This window comes from Mizuhopecten yessoensis, unplaced genomic scaffold, assembly GCF_002113885.1.
Source record: "Mizuhopecten yessoensis strain PY_sf001 unplaced genomic scaffold, ASM211388v2 scaffold11073, whole genome shotgun sequence".
Taxonomy (NCBI): Eukaryota; Metazoa; Mollusca; class Bivalvia; order Pectinida; family Pectinidae; genus Mizuhopecten; species Mizuhopecten yessoensis.
In genome coordinates, this window is record NW_018408866.1 from 528,833 (window position 1) to 551,207 (window position 22,375).

Consider the following 22,375-nt stretch of genomic DNA (forward strand, 5'->3'; position numbering starts at 1 on the left):
AAAATCATTTTCTCCGCTTGTTCAAATCTACTCAGCTTTAAATGAGTACGTGGATGGGCAGTGTTAGAAATTGTTGAATGCTAGCTATGAGCGCCGAAATAACATCACCGACTGTACATGTATGCTCACCATGGAGTTCAGAAAGATATTGGCTGGTTGCAGAGGCCCTATAACCACGGATAATAATTTGTGAGCCGCTTTGGGACGACCTTCGAACTTAGTTTTGCTAAAAGGGTACATCAGAACCTCGAATTATTATTATTTTTATCATTATGAATACAAAAAACCCCAATAAATTAATAGATACAGTTTACAAAATGAACCATAGGGAATGTTTACTTTGTACAAACAGGTTGAACGTTGCGTCAGATGATAAATTTCCCTTAAGTATGTTAATGAGCGTTTACTATTCACCATTGTTATTGTGTTGACAAAATAAAGCCTTACTTTTCTTCTCTTTACCTTTAGCACCCAGATACATTTGATGACCTTAAATTCCTTAAAGTTCAACGAGCCCCCGGAAAGAGGCCATAGTCACTTTAACTTCCAACCACAGGAAAAGTCATATTTAAAGACCCAAACAAAAATTGGAATTTATATGTAATTACAAAATATTGAACTTGTACATAAGTTATCATAATGATCCATAGCGAGGTTAACATAGTCAACAATAAGGCATAAAAGCTGGTGTTTTCTTAAAAAAAAAGCTCACAGGACTCAAAGCATGTCTATCTCTTTTGAGACCCAACTGAATTTTACGACATGACATTATCTGAAGTTCATTTATATGTCTCCTTTACTTGTTATGGAAAGACATGCCGGCCTTAAACAAAACTGATTATGGCTATGGGAATGCAAAAAAATATAATAAAATGTCGGAAGTAACATAGTTGTATCATAAATTAAAATCTCCTAAAATATGGTTTATGGTTACGCATGGAAACCTCTATCTTGTTTTGGAGCTGGTATGCCTCTCTACAGCAAGTAAAAGAGAAGCTCAGCTCCGCATGAACTATATACATGTATATATATAAATGTTCTTTAGATAATATGCCGTTTCAAAGCATTCAGTTGGGTCGCAAAGGAGACTGACATGTTTTAAGTACGGCGAACTTTTTTCATGAAAATATCAGCCTCAATGTTTTATTATTGACTACGTTAACTTCGTGATGGAACAATTTAATAGCTAATGTACAAGTTCAAAATATTCCAACTCCATATGTAGCAGGATGTTGACATTTAGGGTGACTATATTCTCTTTCAGTGGGCCTGATGAACCTTGTTTTCGCCATTCCACGTATACTAATCAGCGATTTGATTGGAATTTCTACATACTCATCACCCAATTATTTAATGAAAGACCATACAAATAGACGTTTTTATGATGTTTATCGTCATAACACAACATTTAATAATCGGCCAATACACATATGGTTTATGAAACGTCATCTCGAGAAAACGAAGAGAAAAGAGTGATAAATATACTTATCCAAATACCGACCACCGTGTAATACGATCTTGGTTTATAAATTTATTGAGGAACATAACATTAACACAGACAATTAGCGTTTATGAGATACAGGATGATATACAATGGGAAATCAAGAATATGATATACGCATCAACACAGACATTATCTTTAAAAACAGTTCGTGGTTAAAAATCAAATGTCAGTTTTCTGCGTCACGTGCCATCGCGATCTCATCAGAGGAATAGGATCGATTTCACCAAAAAAGACATAAAAGAAGAATTAAAAAACGTCAAGGTATAGAAACTGAATCATATTTCTTCAGATTCGTTTGTTATTCTTATGTCAAATCGATAAATAATTCTGTACATGTTTTGCCGTGATGAGTGTTCCCGTGTATTACCGTCAAGTAAATATCCAAAGATATGACATGTTGAAACATGTGTGCATCTAATGCATTAATATGTAAAAACTGCCACGTCAACTATGGATTTACACCTTCAACAGTTATGACATTGGGCATTGTATTATAATGATGAAGTGTACAGTGTTGCGTATTATAGTTACATGTAGTACAGTAAACATTGTTTTACACTGTATGTATCGATGACGATGAACATAATTAAAACAATAATATTCAATAAACAATCTTAATGACAATTTTGTTATTTCGGGGGGAAATTGCAATGACTAGTTATTTTTGTTGCTGGTTTCACTTCGTTAAGATTGAACATGATTAGAACAAATGTACAATGATAAGTTACTACTCGTTGAGATTAAACATGCTTAGAATAAATGTACAATGACTAGTTACTATTTGTTGAGATTAAACATGCTAAGAACAAATGTACAATGACTAGTTACTAATCGTTGAGATTAAACATGCTTAGAACACTAGTTACTATTCGTTGAGATTAAACATGCTTAGAACAAATGTACAATGACTAGTTACTATTCTTTGAGATTAAACATGCTTAGAACAAATGTACAATGATTAGTTACTATTCGTTGAGATTAAACATGCTTAGAACAAATGTACAATGACTAGTTACTATTCGTTGAGATTAAACATGCTTAGAACAAATGTACAATGACTAGTTACTATTCTTTGAGATTAAACATGCTTAGAACAAATGTACAATGATTAGTTACTATTCGTTGAGATTAAACATGCTTAGAACAAATGTACAATGTTTAGTTACTATTCGTTGAGATTAAACATGCTTAGAACAAATGAACAATGACTAGTTACTATTTGTACTATACAAACGTTTGGTGGTATCGGGTTTAAAACGTAGACAACGTGTACCATCAAGTTAAAAATTTGCTGCCGATCTTACATTTTACCAATGTTGATATCCACGAATATTAGGTGTATAATATAAAGCAGAAAGATGAATATCTTGCCAGGGCAACTTACTATTAATCAGTAAACTAATTGGTTTGTTGCTGAGAATAAGTAAAACAAAAACAAAAACAAAAACCCCAGTTTATTTCCTCAGTGAAATATATAGTTTGAAGGAACATCATATACAAACACAAGTCACCACGATGATAAAAAAGATAATTACATTAAGAACGTAAAAAGTAATTTGTATTAAACTATACTCACATTTTGGATCAGTTTTCAAGCACGTCTTTTTGAGGAAGCAGACATATAGGGCTGTATGAGTCGGATAAAGATACCCAGGAGAAACAAAAAAGCCCTTTTATTCAACAGTGTTGATCTAGTACACTGTGATTTATTGTATCTATGATACAGTTTAGGCCACATTGCATAAATTTTATAACATTAAGTATATTACGACAAGCCATCACTACTTGTGATGCCTATGCTATTGGATATGCCATTATAATCGATTGAATTACATTTAGAAGTTTAACCCCATTTCATCTATTCTTATTTTATAGTCAAACTTTATTATTCCCTATACATTTCAGTACTGACCTTAGTTGCATGGAATTTAATATTCGAATAGATGTTTCAATTTAATATGAGAAGCTTTTCCCTTAAGCTTTTTAGATAAATCTATCGTTGGTAAAAACACAGGAAATAACTGATAGAAAAACTCTCAGATTTGGTTTCCCCCTAACATTTTATCAACAAAAGATATCATATGAGATATCATATGTAGGATATATTGCTAACTATATATTTGCTCTGCAGTGCCACTATATGACATTACCAAGGCCAGTTCATTGGTATGAGACCATAACACAGGCGTAGTGATATCTCCACGGGATCGACTAACTACCGGATAGTTATCCCCTCCGCACGAGCAAGCGGATAAGTAAAAAACCCTTATTTTGATTCAATAATGATCACCGTTTGATGTAAGACTATTATAAAATGAGATTTGAAAATATTGATATATTTAATTATAGAAAAAGTATCGATATTTTTGTGTTTATTTTCACGAACTATATTTTTTTCGGGAAAAGCCATGAGACTTCATTCCGTGAGCAAAATGGTTTTATATTTAAAACCATGGGCTGTTCCACCGCTCGAACAAACACCGCGAAATTCAATTTAAAAATGATTTGTGAACTAACAAATGAAAATGATATTATAAAACAGACTTCTGTTCCGTGTTATGGTCTTACAACACGAAACATGATTGTAGACAAATGACCAGAACGCGCTAACTAGCGCGTTATTCTTTTTGTCTGAAATCCTGTTCCGTGTTATAGGACCATAACACGGAACAGAATGATATTGAATGCTTAAATGAACTGGTAAAGTTTGATATAGACACGACACTTACTTAGACGATCTATGTCGGTGTCTGAGAGCATATCCCTAGCTTGCAGCATATGGTAATATTTTATATATTCCATAATGTAACGCTGTAATTGGACCTGCGTAAGTGGTATTTAAACAAGCGTTGTTGATTTCACCAATACTACTAATCCAACCACGACCAAGAGGGAGGTGAGAAGGGCCTGTAACAAACCACAATATTCCATCAGAAATACACATCATTAGGTTAATAGAAAATAACACTGTACATAATAAAGAAAACATGCATACATTTAAAAAAATACCAAAAGGCTAAGCTAATAGTTTCACTTGGTTGTATATTGTATAACTATGATTTGAGACTGATGGCTTCATAGGCTCGCGTTTTTCGACGATTTTGTCTGAGTTTGTGCGATGCAATGTACGTTGATAAGTGTTTATTTTCGGATCTAGCTTGAAAATTTTACAAATGACAAGATTTTGTCATATATATCTATTTGGGGCGATATCTTTTGTCTTATTTCATTCGAGGTGACAGATTTTGTCATATTTATCTATTTGTGGTGGCCCAGACAGCCTAAATTGTGGGAAGTGAAAAAGCCATGGCCGCAATCGCCAAACACAGATAGGTATCAGACAATTTTTTTATGACTCTCATGAAAAAGAAATCAATAACATTAATTGTTTGGCAAAACCATGGCTCGGTGTTAACAATGAAAATTGAATACAATGGTACAGTGACAGACCTGTCAAATCAGTTATGTCGTACAGGCAATGACGTCGATATTTAATCGGAAAACTACGGAATACGATCCGTGGGCTAACGGGTGTATCAGGTGCCTTGACGGATATTGGAGGATAAATTAAGGCGATAATCAAGTTGACTGGATTTAAAAGCGTGAGAAATGGCCGTCTGGTCATCCAAACGGCAAATAAATTAATATTATGTTTTAACTATCTTTTTACAATTTGTCAACATTGGGTGTACCAACCTAGCGCTTTTAATCTTGTGAATTTGCGTTAACATGTTTTTAGTCTTATGGAATACTAGCCTGGCAGTGACGGACCCAGGGGTGTTGCCATAGTTGCCCGGGCAACACCCTTTTTCAAAAATAACCTGGACCAAAGTTTTTGAAGATTTTCCTCTATTTCATATGGGTTTCCTTCTAATAACAACTATCCCTTGAACTATGATTTTCTATGGCCTCCCCTTGCCAGGAGTTTGAATATCTATATATGCCTAAGAGTATTGCCAAAACAAGGAGTCCACTACGTATACTCTAAACAATAGGGAATTAATCCTCCATTGTTTATATATTAGTAGTGGTCAAGGCTCACCAGACTGACTCTACCTAATCTTATGTTCTAATGTCACGGTGCGGTGATCACCTGGTCAATTGGGAGGTGTCATAACAACTATTGGAATTCGGTATATAGGTAAAGTGTTATTTCAAAGGTAGAGTCTATTTCATAATAGATATACCTGTATTTTCACCTGTTGTTTCAAGTACTCATGGTCACCAGGAGTTATTTATACCAATTAACAAATATACATTTCAAAGCTTTTAAAGACAATGAAGTACCCTTCTTAGCATAACTTCATCAGGTGACTTATAACCAATCTCAGCATAAAAGCTTAGCGTGTACATACTTTTCATTAACATTGTTTTTATATACATAAAGCATTATTTGTAAGGGTGCTGCCATTGTTCAATAGAAAGACCCATTTAAATCATAATTCATGTTTATGTCAAATATATTAATATTAAATTGCCAAAATGTTCGCCTTTTTAACCAAAAATCTACATTTTTATCAATATTTATTACAGACATAAACTATAAATACTATATGATATGAAATATAACTTGGAAACACAGAAAACTATTCTACGCCTCACTCGATCTGTTCGTCAATGGAAATAATGTCCAATCAATTCTTGCGTTTCTTACGCTCGGCAGTGCTTGAAGCAGTCTAGCATTGCATCTTCAAAATAAGTGGCTTATTCTAGATAGACAGGGCGTGACATCAAAGGTTGTATATTATCATTATTATTATTTAAATAACAGGATAGTTATTGAACAAGTCAAACTGGTATACTCTCCCCTTGAACTTGAAAGAGGACACCACAGAGGCACCTTGTACATCCGCCACTTACCCCAATCTTTACGTACAACAAGATTAATAGAGACTGCTTACTATTATTTGTATGAGGGCCATGAACTTTCTTGATAGTTATATCTCTGCTTCCATCACATACGAATATTCACGTATTTCCCAGAATATAAACGATTTCATTGGCATATATTTACCATCGTATGGCGTTGCCACTATATAACCCAACCAAATTCAGTTGGCATTCATATAGGCTATGAATGCCATGGACCGATTGTTGACGTCATCATTGTTACGCTGTAACAATGACCCTCCATGGGAGATGGCTGTTCTATTCATTGAACAAGCATACACGATACAAACATTATTTTAACTAAATGTTGATTCATAGTAAATGTTATTGAATTTTCTATGAAATGAACAGATTCCAAAAATTGTAAATTGAACTCTTTTCAGTTGTCACATTCCAAAAATGGTAAATTGAACTGTTTTCAGTTGGCATTCATAGGAAAAATGAATTCCATCTTGACGAAGGCAATTCCAACATGAATTGCTAGCGCGCTTCATTGAATTTGCCTTTGTCCGGTTGGCATTCATAGTTTTCTCTTTCAGGGCATGACAGTAAGCGGATTTGATCTAGATTTACATCGCCGGTGTCGTCGTTGATGCAGAAGACGCGTACCCTCCTGGAATACCTGCTCTTATTCTTCGTGTAGTTTTTAAAGACCTTGTGTATAAAGTGTAAATCTTTCCTTTGTTCATATTTTACTATTGTGTCATCGGTTTTGAGTTCGAAGTACAGTATTGTTTTCACTTTGATGTTTTACCTATGTTTGTTTTTGAATTTTGTTTTGTTTTGTTTTGTCAATAAAATAATGACGGCCAGGGTTCGTTTATCCAATCAGACGTGAAAAGGTATTGGGTTACCTGCCCGACAACTAGGATTTCCCCCGAGTACTCGATCTGGTTTCCCTCTCTCCCCTCTGTACGTGTCCCTTCGGGCTAAGTTGATAGAACCTAAGGAACTTCAGAATTTTTATAAAATAAAGTAAAAAAAAACAACAGTTTTAAGCTTCATAGCCTGTATACGAATATGAATGCCTTAGTAGTAACATTCCAGCCTCTGTTTATATACTTTACACGTCACTGTTTCATTTTCTGTTCCAGAGCCTGTTCTTAGGAACAGTATCTGTTGCATTCATAGTAACCTCCGTTTAATGTGATGATCAATGGTGTCCCTCCTTTTGTGCCGATATCTTCACAGTTGTAAATGCCTTTTTGTTTTAACTCTGACTTCCTTATTTGGACGACTGGCTCTCGACCGAAGGGTTGCGGGTTCGAGTCACGTCTCGGCATTTTTTTCGCGTGTTCAAGTCTACTCAGCTGTAAATGAGTAGTACGTGGTTGGGCAGTGCTAGACATTGTTGAATGCTAGCTGTGAGCGCCGCAATTGCAGCACCGGCTGTAATTGGATGGTTGCAAAGGCCCTATAACCACGGATAATAATTTGTGAACCGCTTAGAGACGACCAACGAACTAGGTTGTGATAAAGCGGTATACAAGAACCTCGAATTTTTATTATCTTTATCATTATGAATACAATAAACCCCAATAAATTAATAGATACAGTTTACAAAATGAAACATAGGGAATGTTTACTTTGTACAAACAAGCTGAACGTTGCGTCAGATGATATATTTCCCTTAAGTATGTTAATGAGCGTTTACTATTCACCATTGTCATTGTGTTACCAAAATAAAGCATTACTTCTCTCTTAACCTTTAACGCCCAGATACATTTCATGACCTTAAATGCCTTACAGTTCACCAAGCGCCCGGAAAGAGGCCATAGTCACTTTAACTTCTAACCACATGAAAAGTCATATTTAAAGATCCCAAACAAAAATTGGAATTTACATGTAATTTCAATATATTGAACTTGTACATAAGTTATTATAATGATCCATAGCGAGGTTAGCAGCATAGTCAATAATAAGGCATAAACACTGGTGTTTTCATAAAATAGCTCACAGGATTTAAAGCATGTCTATCTCTTTTGAGACCCAACTGAATTTTACGACATGACATTATCTGAAGTTCATTTATATGTCTCTTTTACTTGTTATGGAAAGACATGCCGGCCTCAAACAAAACTGATTATGGCTACGGAAATGCAGAAAAATATAGTAAAATGTCCGAGTAACGTAGTTGTATCATAAATTATAATCTGTACTATGGTTTATGGTTACGCATGGAAACATCTATCTTGTTTTGGGGCTGGTATGCCTCTCTACAGGAAGTAAAAGAGAAGCTCAGCTCCGCATAAACTATATACATGTATATATATAAATGAGCTTTAGATAATATGCCATTTCATAGCATTCAGTTGGGTCGCAAAAGAGACTGACATGTTTCAAGTACGGCGAACTTTTTTCATGAAAATATCAGCCTCAATGTTTTATTATTGACTACGTTAACTTCGTGATGGAACATTTCAATAGCTAATGTACAAGTTCAATATATTCCAACTCCATATGTAGCAGGATGTTGACATTTAGGGTGACTATATTCTCTTTCAGTGGACCTGATGAACCTTCATCTGTTTCTAAGCATCTAATTGATTCTATGGGTGTTGTGTTTCTATGTAACTGTTTGTTTTAGGAGAAGAAGTATTTTCCATTTCATCTGTTCTTGTAAGCGATTTCGTTATTTTATTTTTAACTAATCATCAACAAATATTTAAGAAAAAACCTGTTGTTTAGTTATGTAAATGAACGTGTTGATGTTTGATGTTTTCGCCATTCCACGTATAATTAATCAGCGATTAGATTGGAATTTCCACATACTCATCACCCAATTATTTAATGAAAGACCACACAAATAGACGTTTTTATGATGTTTATCGTCATTACACGACATTTAATAATCGGCCAATACACATATGGTTTATGAAACGTCATCTCGAGAAAACGAACAGAAAAGAGTGATAAATATACTTATCCAAATACCGACCACCGTGTAATACGATCTTGGTTTATAAATTTATTGAGGAACATTACATTTACACAGACAATTAGCGTTTATGAGATACAGGATGATATACAATAAAAATCAAGAATATGATATACGCATCAACACAGACATTATCTTTAAAAACAGTTCGTGGTTAAAAATCAATTGTCAGTTTTCTGCGACACGTGCCATCGCAATCTCATCAGAGGAATAGGATCGATTTCACCTAAAAAGACATAAAAGAAGAATTAAAAAACGTCAAGGTATAGAAACTGAATCATATTTCTTAAGATTCGTTTGTGATTCTTATGGCAAATCGATAAATAATTCTGAACATGTTTTGCAGTGATACGTGTTCCCGTGTATTACCGTCAAGTAAATATCCAAAGATATGACATGTTGAAACATGTGTGCATCTAATGCATTAATATGTAAAAAACTGCCACGTCAACTATGGATTTACACCTTCAACAGTTATGACATTGGGCATTGTATTGTAATGATGAAGTGTACAGTGTTGCGCATTATAGTTACATGTGGTTCAGTATACATTGTTATACACTGTATGTATCGATGACGATGAACATAATTAAAACATTAATATACAATAAACAATCTTAATGACAATTTTGATATTTCGGGGGAAATTGCAATGACAAGTTATTTTTGTTGCTGGTTTCTCTTCGTTAAGATTCAACATGCTTAGAACAAATGTACAATGACTAGTTACTACTCGTTGAGATTAAACATGCTTAGAACAAATGTACAATGACAAGTTACTATTTGTTGAGTTTAAACATGCTTAGAACAAATGTACAATGACTAGTTACTAATCGTTAAGATTAAACATGCTTAGAACAAATGTACAATGACTAGTTACTATTTGTTGAGATTAAACATGCTTAGAACAAATGTACAATGATTAGTTACTACTCGTTGAGATTAAACATGCTTAGAACAAATGCACAATGACTAGTTACTACTCGTTGAGATTAAACATGCTTAGAACACTAGTTACTATTCGTTGAGATTAAACATGCTAAGAACAAATGTACAATGACTAGTTACTATTTGTTAAGATTGAACATGCTTAGAATAAAAGTGCAATGATTAGTTACTATTCGTTGAGATTAAACATGCTTAGAACAAATGTACAATGACTAGTTACTACTCGTTGAGATTAAACATGCTTAGAACAAATGTACAATGATTAGTAACTATTCGTTAAGATTAAACATGCTTAGAACAAATGTACAATGACTAGTTACTACTCGTTGAGATTAAACATGCTTAGAACAAATGTACAATGATTAGTAACTATTCGTTAAGATTAAACATGCTTAGAACAAATGTACAATGACTAGTTACTACTCGTTGAGATTAAACATGCTTAGAACAAATGTACAATGATTAGTAACTATTCGTTAAGATTAAACATGCTTAGAACAAATGTACAATGACTAGTTACTACTCGTTGAGATTAAACATGCTTAGAACAAATGTACAATGATTAGTAACTATTCGTTAAGATTAAACATGCTTAGAACAAATGAACAATGACTAGTTACTATTTGTACTATACAAACGTTTGGTGGTATTGGGTTTAAAACGTAGACAACGTGTACCATCAAGTTAAAATTTGCTGCCGATCTTACATTTTACCAATGTTGATATCCACGAATATTAGGTGTATAATATAAAGCAGAAAGATGAATATCTTGCCAAGGCAACTAACTATTAATCAGTAAACTAATTGGTTTGTTGCTGAGAATAAGTAAAACAAAAACAAAAAACCCAGTTTATTTCCCCAGTGAAATATATAGTTTGAAGGAATATCATATACAGACACAAGTCACCACGATGATAAAAAAAAGATAATTACATCAAGAACGTAAAAAGTAATATGTATTAAACTATACTCACATTTTGGATAAGCTTTCAAGCACGTCTTTTTGAGGAAGCAGACACATAGGGCCTTATGAGTCGGATAAAGATATCTAGGAGAAACAAAAAAGCCCTTTTATTCAACAGTGTTGATCCAGTACACTGTGTTTTATTGTATCTATGATACAGTTTAGGCCACATTGCATAAATTTTATAATATTAAGTTTATAACGACAAGCCATCATTACTTGAGATGCCTATGCTATTGGATATGCCATTATAATCGATTGAATTACATTAAGAAGTTTAACCCCATTTCATCTATTCTTATTTTATAGTCAAACTTTATTATTCCCTATAAATTCCAATACTGACCTTAGTTGCATTGAATTTAATATTCAAATAGTATTTTCAATTTAATCTGAGAAGCTTTTCCCTTAAGCCTTTTAGACAAATCTATCGTGGGTGAAAACACAGGAAATAACTGATAGAAAAACTCCCAGATTTGGTTTCCCCCTAACATTTTATCAACAAAAGATATCATATGTAGATGTCATATGTAGGATATATTGCTAACTATATATTTGCTCTGCAGTGCCACTATATGATATTACCAAGGCCAGTTCATTGGTATGAGACCATAACACAGGCGTAGTGATATCTCCACGGGATCGACTAACTACCGGATAGTTATCCCCTCCGCACTAGCAAGCGTATAAGTAAAATTCCTTATTTTGATTTAATAATGTTCACCGTTTTATGTCAGACTTTTATAAAATGAGATTTGAAAACATTGATATATTTAATTATAGAAAAAGTATCGATATTTTTGTGTTTATTTTCACGAACTATATTCTTTTCGGGAAAAGTCATGAGACTACATTCCGTGAGCAATATGGTTTTATATTTAAAACCATGGGCTGTTCCACCGCTTGAACAAACACCGCAAAATTCAAATTTAAAAATGATTTGTGAACTAAAAAATGAAAATGAAATTATAAAACAGACTTCAGTTTCGTGTTATGGTCCTATAACACGGGACATGATTGCAGACAAATAATCAGAACGCGCTAACTAGCGTGTTATTCTTTTTGTCTTCAATCCTGTTCCGTGTTATAGGACCATAACACGGACCAAATTATGTTGAATGCTTAAATGAACTGGTAAAGTTTGATATAGACACGACACTTACTTAGACGATCTACGTCGGTGTCTGAGAGCATATCCCTAGCTTGCAGCATATGGTAATATTGTATATATTCCATAATGTAACGCTGTAATTGGACCTGCGTAAGTGGTATGTGAGCAAGCGTTGTTGATTCCACCAATACTAGTAAGCCAACCACGACGAAGAGGGAGGTCAGAACGGTCTGAAACAAAACATAGTATTCCATCAGAAATACACATCATTAGGTTTATAGAAAATAACACTGTACATAATAAAGAAAACATGCATACATTTAAAAAAATACCAAAAGGCTAAGCTAATAGTTTCACTTGGTTGTATATTGTATAATTATGATTTTAGACTGATGGCTTCATAGGCTCGCGCTTTTTGACGATTTCGTCCGAGTTTGTGCGATGCAATGTACGTTGATAAGTGTTTATTTTCGGATCTAGCTTGACAATTTTACAAATGACCAGATTTTGTCATATATATCTATTTGGGGCGATATATTTTGTCATATTTATCTATTTGAGGTGACAGATTTTGTCATATTTATCTATTTGAGGTGGCACAGGCAGCCCAAATTGGGGGTAGTGAAAAAGCCATGGCCACAATCGCCAAACACAGATAGTTATCAGTTGTTATAGACAATTTGTTTATGAATCTCATGAAAAAGAAAATTAATAACATCAATTGAATTACAAAGTCAATTGTTTGGCAAAACCATGGCTCGGTGTTTACAATGAAAATTGAATACAATGGTACAGTGACAGACCTGTCAAATCAGTTATGTCGTACAGGCAATGACGTCATTATGTAATCGGAAAACTAAGAAATACGATTCGTGGGCTAACGGGTGTGTCTTGACGGATATTGGAGAATAAATTTAGATGATAATCAAGTTGACTGGCTTTAAAAGCTTGAGAAATGTCCTTCTGGTCATCCAAACGGTAAATAAATTAATATTATGTTTTAGCTATTTTTTAACCATTTGTCAACCTTTGGTGTACCGACCTAGCGCTTTTAATCTTGTGACTTTGCGTAAACATGTTTTTAGTCTTATGGAATACTAGCCTGGCAGCGACGGACCCAGGGTGTTGCTCTAGTTGCCTGGGCTACACCCTTTTTTAAAAATAATCTGGACAAACGATTTTGAAGATTTCCCTCTATTTCATATGGGATTTCCTTCTAATAACAACCATCCCTTGAACTATGATTTTATATGGCTTCCCCTTGCCAGGAGTTTGAATATCTATATATGCCTAAGAGTATTGCCAAAACAATGAGTCCACTATGTATACTCTAAACAATACGGAATTAATCCTCCATTTTTTATATATCAGTAGGGTCTCCACCCGTCAGGTAAGTGGTCAAGGCTCATCAAACTGACTCTACCTAATCTTATTGTTCTAATGTCATATTGTGGTAATCACCCGGTCAGTTGGAAGATTACTATAACATCTATTGGAATTCGGTATATAGGTAAAGTGTTATTTCCAAGGTATAGTCTATTTCATGATAGTTATACCTGTATTTTCACATGTGGTTTCAAGTACACATGGTCACAAGGAGTGATTTATTATACCAATTGAAAAATAAAAAGTTCAAAAAGTTCAAAGACAAAGAAGCACCCTCCTTAGCATCCCTTCATCAGGTGACTAATAACCAATCTCAGCATAAAAGCTTAGCGTGTACATACTTTTCCTTTGGAATTGTTTTTATATACATAATGAATTATTTGTAAGGGTGCTGCCCTTGTTAAATAAAAACAAACTGTTAAATCATAATTCATATTTATGATAAAATAAATTAATATTAAATTGCCAAAATGCTCGCCTAAACTGCATGTACATGTCAAGTTCAAACTGAAGTTCTTTATTACCTGAACACTTTCGACTCATCGGTTACAAAATTACAAAGTGCATAATTTACAGTGCAGCATTATCAGTTGAGTCTACTGAAAAGATTGAATTTTTTGAAAAGTTACCATTTTAAGGGCCTGACACAAAATTAACGAGGACATTTTAACCAAAAATCCACATTTTTATAAAAAAAATTACAGACACTCTTTGTTTTACAATATAACTTGAAATTCGGGAAACTATTCCACGCCTCACGCAATGGAAATAATGTCCAATCAATTCTTACTATTCTTACGCTCGGCAGTGCTTGAAGCAATCTAGCATTGCATCTTCAAACTAAAATTTTCGACTCGCTCCGCTCGGCAGTGAAAGAATAATTGTCAAAATATTAGAAGAAAAGAAGTTCTAGATTTTTGTTTGCAGAAATAAGTACATGCAGAACCGCCGTTACAATTCTAACATATTAGTACCAGATAAGTGCAAAAGTCGGTCTTTTTCTGAGGTTTCTGGGTCCCCACCCTCCCCTCCCCTGCTAGGGGATTAAAACAACTCATAAGCATGCTTAGAGCGTTGAGACGTCTGTGAGAAATGCAACCATTGGTTACCAGCATGTGATATAATGTATGCTTTGCCTGACATAATTGAAGTCATTGCCTTACATTAAAAGCCGTGTAAATTACGTCAATTATGTATTCTTCTTTATATTTTCTTTTCAAGCAAGTTAACTATTACAAAACGAAATATGTTGATTTTTCTACATATTGATGCAAACCCATTGGTCAAACCAATCAAAGGCAATCAAGATATTTGTTTCTGTAGTTTAATTCAGTATCAAGAACAAGTAATGTTAAACAATTATGTACAATGTACAAGCAATGTTGATTAAATTCAGTAACAAATGCATGTACCGAGTACAAATAATGGTATGTGCCGAGTACCAGTAATGTTAAGTGCCGAGTACAAGTAATGTTACGTGCCGAGTACCAGTAATGGCAAGTCCCAAGCACCAGTTATGGCAAGTGCCGAGTACCAGTAATGGCAAGTGCCAAGTACCAATTATGTCAAGTGCCGAGTACTAGTAATGTTAAGTACCTAGTACAGTAGTCCGAATTATTCTGACGTTTTATCGACTTTTTTGATATCGGTCTGTCATCGACGACAGACCGATATAAAAAGTCGATAAAACGTCAGAATAATTCGGACTTCTAGAACAGTGATGTTAAGTACCCAGTACCTGTGATAGCTTACCTTTTGATTTACTGACATGCAGCTGCTAGTTGACTTGTCGACTATGACGCGATCGACACCGTCTCTTGCTTTATAATGGTGGTAATGTACACCGTGTGAGGAGATTATGGAGACAACCTATCGATAAACATTTGAGTGTTATGTGCTATAATTTGTGGAGAGATTTTGTATAATCTGATCCGTATCAAAGATGAGGAAATTTGACCAATTGCAGCAAGCACTCAAAGGTGAATGGACCAGGATTCCTCTCCGACGACGTCGACAACTTGTCAGAAGTATGCCAAGACGAATTCAACCGGTTTTACATGCGCAATGGTTGCAACACAAAACATTAACGTTCTGTTGTGCTTTTTGTGAACCATCAACAATGTTGTAAATGTTCTATGTAATCAATTCAAATAATGAAAAACGACGGCTTAAAAAGATAAAATATTGACATCTTTATTATTTTTATCGCAATTATGTGTCGCCTTTGAATTAAGGGAGACATTGCATTAGTACTGGTTCCTCTAGTTCTAGTTTTTTCTTATATGATCTTGTCCGGGTTGCAACTTTTAAACCGTTAAAGCTATCTTGATGAAACTTGAAGTATGAAAGCATCACATACAGATGACGTACAATGTAGAGTCAGTAGATTATTGTGGTCTTTATCTCAACGTCAAAGGTAAAGAAAAACTGATTGACATTTGAAGCTATGCTCCAAGGTTATGACAACGGTCCCTCAATGTGTCCTATTTTGCATAAACTTGGTATGAAAGTATACGGTGGCATTGTTAACTCTCTCCAAGCATCATATGCATCTATGGGTTCAGTTAAGAACTTGTTCATTAGGGCTTTTCACCAACCGGTGAAAAGATTTATTGTTATGTATTTTATTCTTATTCTTTTTCTTTTGCCACGATTTTGTGGAGTCTAAATCTTTTAATTGGTAGCAGATATTTTAATAGTCTTTAGGTATGTTGTAGGCCAAGGTCTAAAGGTGTGATTACAACATTTTCAAGTAGGTCAAAAATCTAATATGGCTGCCATGACGTCATATATCAAAACTTTAAAATGGACATATCTCAGTCATGCAATTACATTATTTGTAGATATTATTTGGGGCTAAATTTTTCTTCGACATTTTATTACAAAAAAAGGTCAAATATAAATCCTCGCTGTTGGGTCGAAAGTCGTAAGTACATTTAAAAAAAATCTTTTTGAAGTCGATAGGAAAGTATATTTCAATTATTTTGACGTCTTTAATCTGATGATCTGCTTCGCTGATTTTATGAAGTGTAGGTATTTATGTTTGCCCAGACAACCTACCAAATTTTTGAAATTTTTTGACAAATTGACAAATCAAGACGGCCGGCATGACGTCATATCCGTTTTGATCCTAATTGCAATAACTCATTGACGAATGTAGTCATCAATTTCATCTTTTGGTATGTTATGTAGACCAGCATAGAAAAACCTTTTTCCTCGGGAAACATTTTTGTGTCGAAGGTCTACTTCCGGTTTTCAGCAGGGGTAAACATTTACTCTTTTGGGTAACAAACTTTTAAAAGCTTGTTCTCAAGTTCTTCGACGTCTAGTGTCTTGCTATTTAATAGATAAGATGCTGAGATGTTTAGCTCTCACGTTTTACAAAATGGTTGAACTTGATCAATGATGAAAGTCATAGAGGTCAAATGTCTAAAAAAAATGAATAGTTAATGCACACAAAGCTCACTTTCAGGTTTGGTTTACATTATCCTTTTCTTCATAAAGGGTAAAGACTTTGAGGTTTTAAAATATGATTATAATCAAAGACTATTTCAGTTCTAACTGTGAAAAGCCCGTCAAATTGTTAGCCAACAATTTCTAGTTTATGATTTTTACATTAAAGTAGGCAGTTCCTCAATAAGAAATGAATAATAAGGTCAAATGAGAGCTAAGTGAACGATGTACAAATAAAATTGCAGTATATCTGCATCACCCACACACGGAGTGCAGTGCACTGTCGTTAGGTCTATGTGACCTTGACCTCGAGGTCAAAGGTCAAATAAGTGCAGTGTTCAGGAATATCTTGTCTGGGCTGTAAATGTTAAACCGTTAAAGGGGAGACATACGTTTTCTTTCACAAAAACAAATCGCTAGTTTAATTTGAATTACTACGTTAAGCTGTCTATGTTACGGCAACAACGAAAACTTCTCAAGAATCTGTAAACTTTGTATTTATAGAGATATATATGAGTGGCAGTGTATGTGTCAACAAAACAAAAACTTGAGCCCAAATTCAATTAAACTAGAGTGAAATATGGAAAATTAAAAAAGTACAAAGAGAATAATTCAAAGCCAGCAGTCGAAATCTGTCACGGACCAAGCTCTTGAATACCAAATAAAAAAACGTATATAAAGGGGAAGCTATCAAGCAAGGGAAAGTTCATGATCAGAAAGTGAAAATCGTCCAGCTTACTGTATAACGCAGAAATTAGCCATTTCTGTTGGTCATGTTGTAAGTAAAGATAGAGGAAAGCAGTCAAGTTAGATGTCTGACATGTACCTTAATTTAAGCTACTGCGGGTGTATCAGTGCATGTTGTAAGAGAAAAAGGATTTGCCACGCCATGTATTCTTAAAAGCTGGTAAGAATACGGTCTAGATTTCCCAAAATTTATTGAACATTTCGGCGATGCTGTTTTCATTATTTTTATCGTCATTACTCAAACATTTTATAACTGGTCAATACGTATATGGTTTATGTAACGCAATCTCGAGAGAAGAGAGAGAAATAGAGCGAAAACCTTACTTCAAATATAAAACAAATACCAACCACAGTGTAACAGGATACTGGTATATATATTTGTTGAGCAACATTACATTAAAAACAGACAATTAACATTAACGATATACATGGTGAAATGTTGACATACAAATAGACACGGAGATTATTCTCATTTTTTCTGGTTTTCAAGGAATAGTTAACCTTGTTAACAGTGATGATATTTTTGAAAACAAAATACAATGATAAGTTTATCTTTGTTGAGATTGAATATGTCTCGAACAAATGTACAATGACAAGTTCCTCTTTGGTGAGCTTGAATATGCATATAACAAATGTACAATTACCAATTACATTTTGGTGAGCTAGACTTTGCTTAGAACAAATGTACAGTGACAAGTTACTATTTGGTGAAATTGAACATGCTTACATTAAGTGTACCATATCTAGTTACTTTTGGTGAGCTTGGAAATGTACTACAATGACTTATTACTCTTTGCTGAAATTAACATGCTTAGAACAAATGTACAATGACTAGCTACTATTTTTGGGAATTAAACATGCTTAGAACAAATGTACAATAACTAGTTACTATTTTTTTTGGTATTAAACATGCTTAGAACAATTGTACAATAACTAGTTACTATTATTTAGGTTAAACATGCTTAGAACAAATGTACAATGACTAGTTACTATTTATTTTAGATTGAACATGCTTAGAACAAATGTACAATGACCAGTTACTATTTTTTGGAATTAAACATTTTTAGAACATATGTACAATGACTAGTTACTCTTTGTACTATACAAACGTTTTGGTGGTATCGGTTATAAAACGTAGATAAAGAGTACCATCAAGTTCAAATATTTGCTGCCGATCTTACATTTTACCAATGTTGATATCCACGGATATTAGGGGTATAATATAAAGAAGAAAAATGAATATCTTGCCAAGGCAACTTAATATTAATCAGTAAACTAATTATTATTTTACTTGTGCGGTGGTACTCTTAAACCTAAGTCATTGTGTTTATTTCCCTAGTAAAATATATGGTTTGAAGGAACATCATAAACGAGTTTGGCACGTTTCCTCTACTGTTGTGATCGTTTTTCATTAATACTACTTCATAAGTGAATCATAAAGTTGTTTAGCAAACCAAGTGACGTAATAGATCTTTATGAATTAAGATGAAAGCAGTTTTGTTTTGTGTGTGTAAATAGGATCTCAGACCCTGTTGAGCACGTCAACATTACCTCTGACCCGGTCGAACACCAACCGCATTCGTTGAATTCGCTTAAGCATGATGCTTAATAAAATCTTCCCCTACCTTGAGGGTATGACAGAGAAATCTCCTATCCGAGGGACGATGTTATTTGGTTGTCTAATCCGAGGCTCTGCCGAGGGTAAGACAGCCAAAAAGATCACCCTGAGGGTTGGAAATTTCTCTGTTGACACCCTTAAGGTAGGGGATGATTATTTTTCTCCCATTCTATAATTTCAGTAACAACTCAACCGACAGTAGTCTGCCATATTATTAAACAAAAACACATGTGGAGTATGCATATCGTCATTCACTTGTGATGACGTCACACTTACCGATGACGCATTTTAATGACGTCACAATTAAACACGTGCTAAATGGCACGAGACTATCTCCCCCTAGGGGTTGATAAGCTGACCTTTCCCGGTTAAAATCGGAGACACACCTGTGAAGGATGGGAGAAAACGTTAACATGGCTTCCACTATGGGCCTGATGAAATAAGTATGAGTCGGAGAAAAAGACTTTACACGCTTATACTTGACATAAATAAAAGTCATTAAAAGGGACTATTTCCAGCTATGTTTTTTTTTATTTTTTTGTATAACCATTGTTTCAGAAGTGCTACGAAATTTATGCTGCTGCTTTAACTCTTTTCAGTCTTTTATACATCACTCTACTTATTATTTGGATGATTAATTAACCTAATTACACCATGGGGGTCGAAAAATGGAATATCAGCCAGAAAGTATTTTTCTAGAAAGTTTTTCGTATTATTTTGCATCGTAATACTATACTTAGGAAAGAGCATTTCTTTCTTGTAGTGCTTTAATAATAATTCCAGAATGTGAGCTTAATCGAACATTTTGTGAAAATCGTAATATAAAATATAGGAATTTTCATTCTCATTATTCTTGTATACCAAAATTGTTGATAGTATGAAGAGGAGGTGTTATTTCAAATACGTATGCAAAAATTCAGTCTAAAAAAGTGGACAAACAACAAAGTACCCTGTATACACAAAAAGATAAGGGGATAAGACACCTCCCTGGCGTCCACCAAAAAGCAATGCACGTTATTACAGGTAATTAGTATTGATATTCATTGCAAGCCTACACTAAACCTTTCAGTGCACGTTAGGTCACAAAAAATTCCAAATTCACTTGGCGTGATTGAAAAAGGTTTTGTTACCAATCGATTTTAAGATCAAATGTAATATCTTGGTCACTTTTAAAATTTGTTCTTATACATTTTATCATCAGACTTTCGGTTTTTACATTGCTTTTAGGGGATATTTCATACTCATTCGTAATTATTCATCTCATAATGAGGAGTGAATGTATTGGTGAAGGTCGCCATCGTATATTCGCGAAATCTCGTAAATGTAAAAGTACACAAAATGTAAAAAGAAATCCTTAATATAAATGCCATTTGGTTATACTGACTAAACGGGGCATACATTGTTCAAATTAAGAAGTTAATATTTGTCAGAAGTGCTACATAAGGTAGCTGCGCAAAAGAGAATCTGAAACAAAACGTTTTGAAGATAAAACTACTAGAAGTTTTCATCTGTTAACAATCAAGGACATGTTTTACGGGTCCTGTTCACATAAAAAATGTTGTCTAACTCTTTGTTTTAACAATTTTAATTTGAAGAGAAGCAAATCCAAAAATATGCAAAAACACGTGCCAGGCATCAGTTGATTTTCACACACAAATTGTGGTGTTCTGCGTCATCACGTGTATTCTCCATTCTTCTTATTGGCAAGGACCTGAACCCACGACACAGGGTATACTATAAGGAAGAGAATCTTTGAAATCTCAATTATGAAGTAGGTCATCTGAATGAATTGATTTTGGTGGCCATGTTGAAAACGAATCAAACATCGAACCTTTTCCAGACGTGTTCTCTGTTGATCAAATACTATTTTTTTCCAAATTGCAACAATTGTTTTCTTCTTTTCTGTCAGTTTTCAAGCATAATGATTAGACTTTATATATAGTCATGAATTTTGATGAATATACCATATAGTCATTTGATCCCTTCTTTGAATCTGTTCCATCACATATTTTGGATTGATTTTTGTTGTCACTGGTATGTCAGGACCTAGTCCATCTATAATCAAAATATTTTTGGTATGCAAAAGTTATAAGATACTTTGATTCTGAGATGAACACATTTTTGTATGGAAAATATCATTGCTTTTGATGGCTTCTGGCTGTTGATTTGTCTGTATATATCTGATAACTAACCAAAGCAAGGGATTTTTATATGTATACTGTAGTATATGATCCCTTGTTTCGGTTGCCTCTTAAATGATCCTTCAGTGCATTGTTAGTTAGAAAGTATTCATCTTTTGGGGAAAAACTCCGGCTTTTTGAGAATTTCATTTTTATGCTTCTACAAAAACAAACCAAGTGCTCTTTTGAATTTTAATTGGTGTTTGTGTTGTGATGAGGTTTAGGTCTACACCTCATCAAACGAAATTTGAAATCAAAGGAGGGGCCATTTTGGAAATAACCTCTTTTTATATCTTTTTAAACCAATATTCTTTAAATATGTACTACTTTTAACTGCAATGTTAACTGCAGTTTTTCAGACGGATTGCGGCACGGTAACTTAAATGTTTTGTTGTCACAACCTTCGTTCTCGTTTCAGGGTGCTACATGTTTATATCTTAGATTTGACATTAATTGACATGGCGTATGTCATCAATAAAACTAGCAATGCTTTCCCTTTTGGAACACCTTGTTTTCTCCCTGTATATTTTGAGGAGACCCCATGTAAATCTTTCCGTTGTTCATATTCTGCGTTAATTTCATCGATAATGATTTGGATTGACGGATATGTTGACCCATTGGTATTCACTTGCTGT

General features: G+C 34.1%; 1 long non-coding RNA gene across 1 annotated transcript; it reads right to left on the reverse strand.

Annotated features, from left to right (window-relative positions):
- Nucleotides 1–9,223: 9,223 nt before the first annotated feature.
- On the reverse strand, nt 9,224–15,533 carry LOC110465374. Its single transcript, XR_002464602.1, has 4 exons — nt 15,495–15,533; nt 12,409–12,586; nt 11,256–11,329; nt 9,224–9,558 (listed from the first exon to the last, which is right to left on the reverse strand). It is a non-coding gene; the product is annotated as an uncharacterized LOC110465374 (long non-coding RNA).
- Between the last annotated feature and the right edge of the window lie 6,842 nt (nt 15,534–22,375).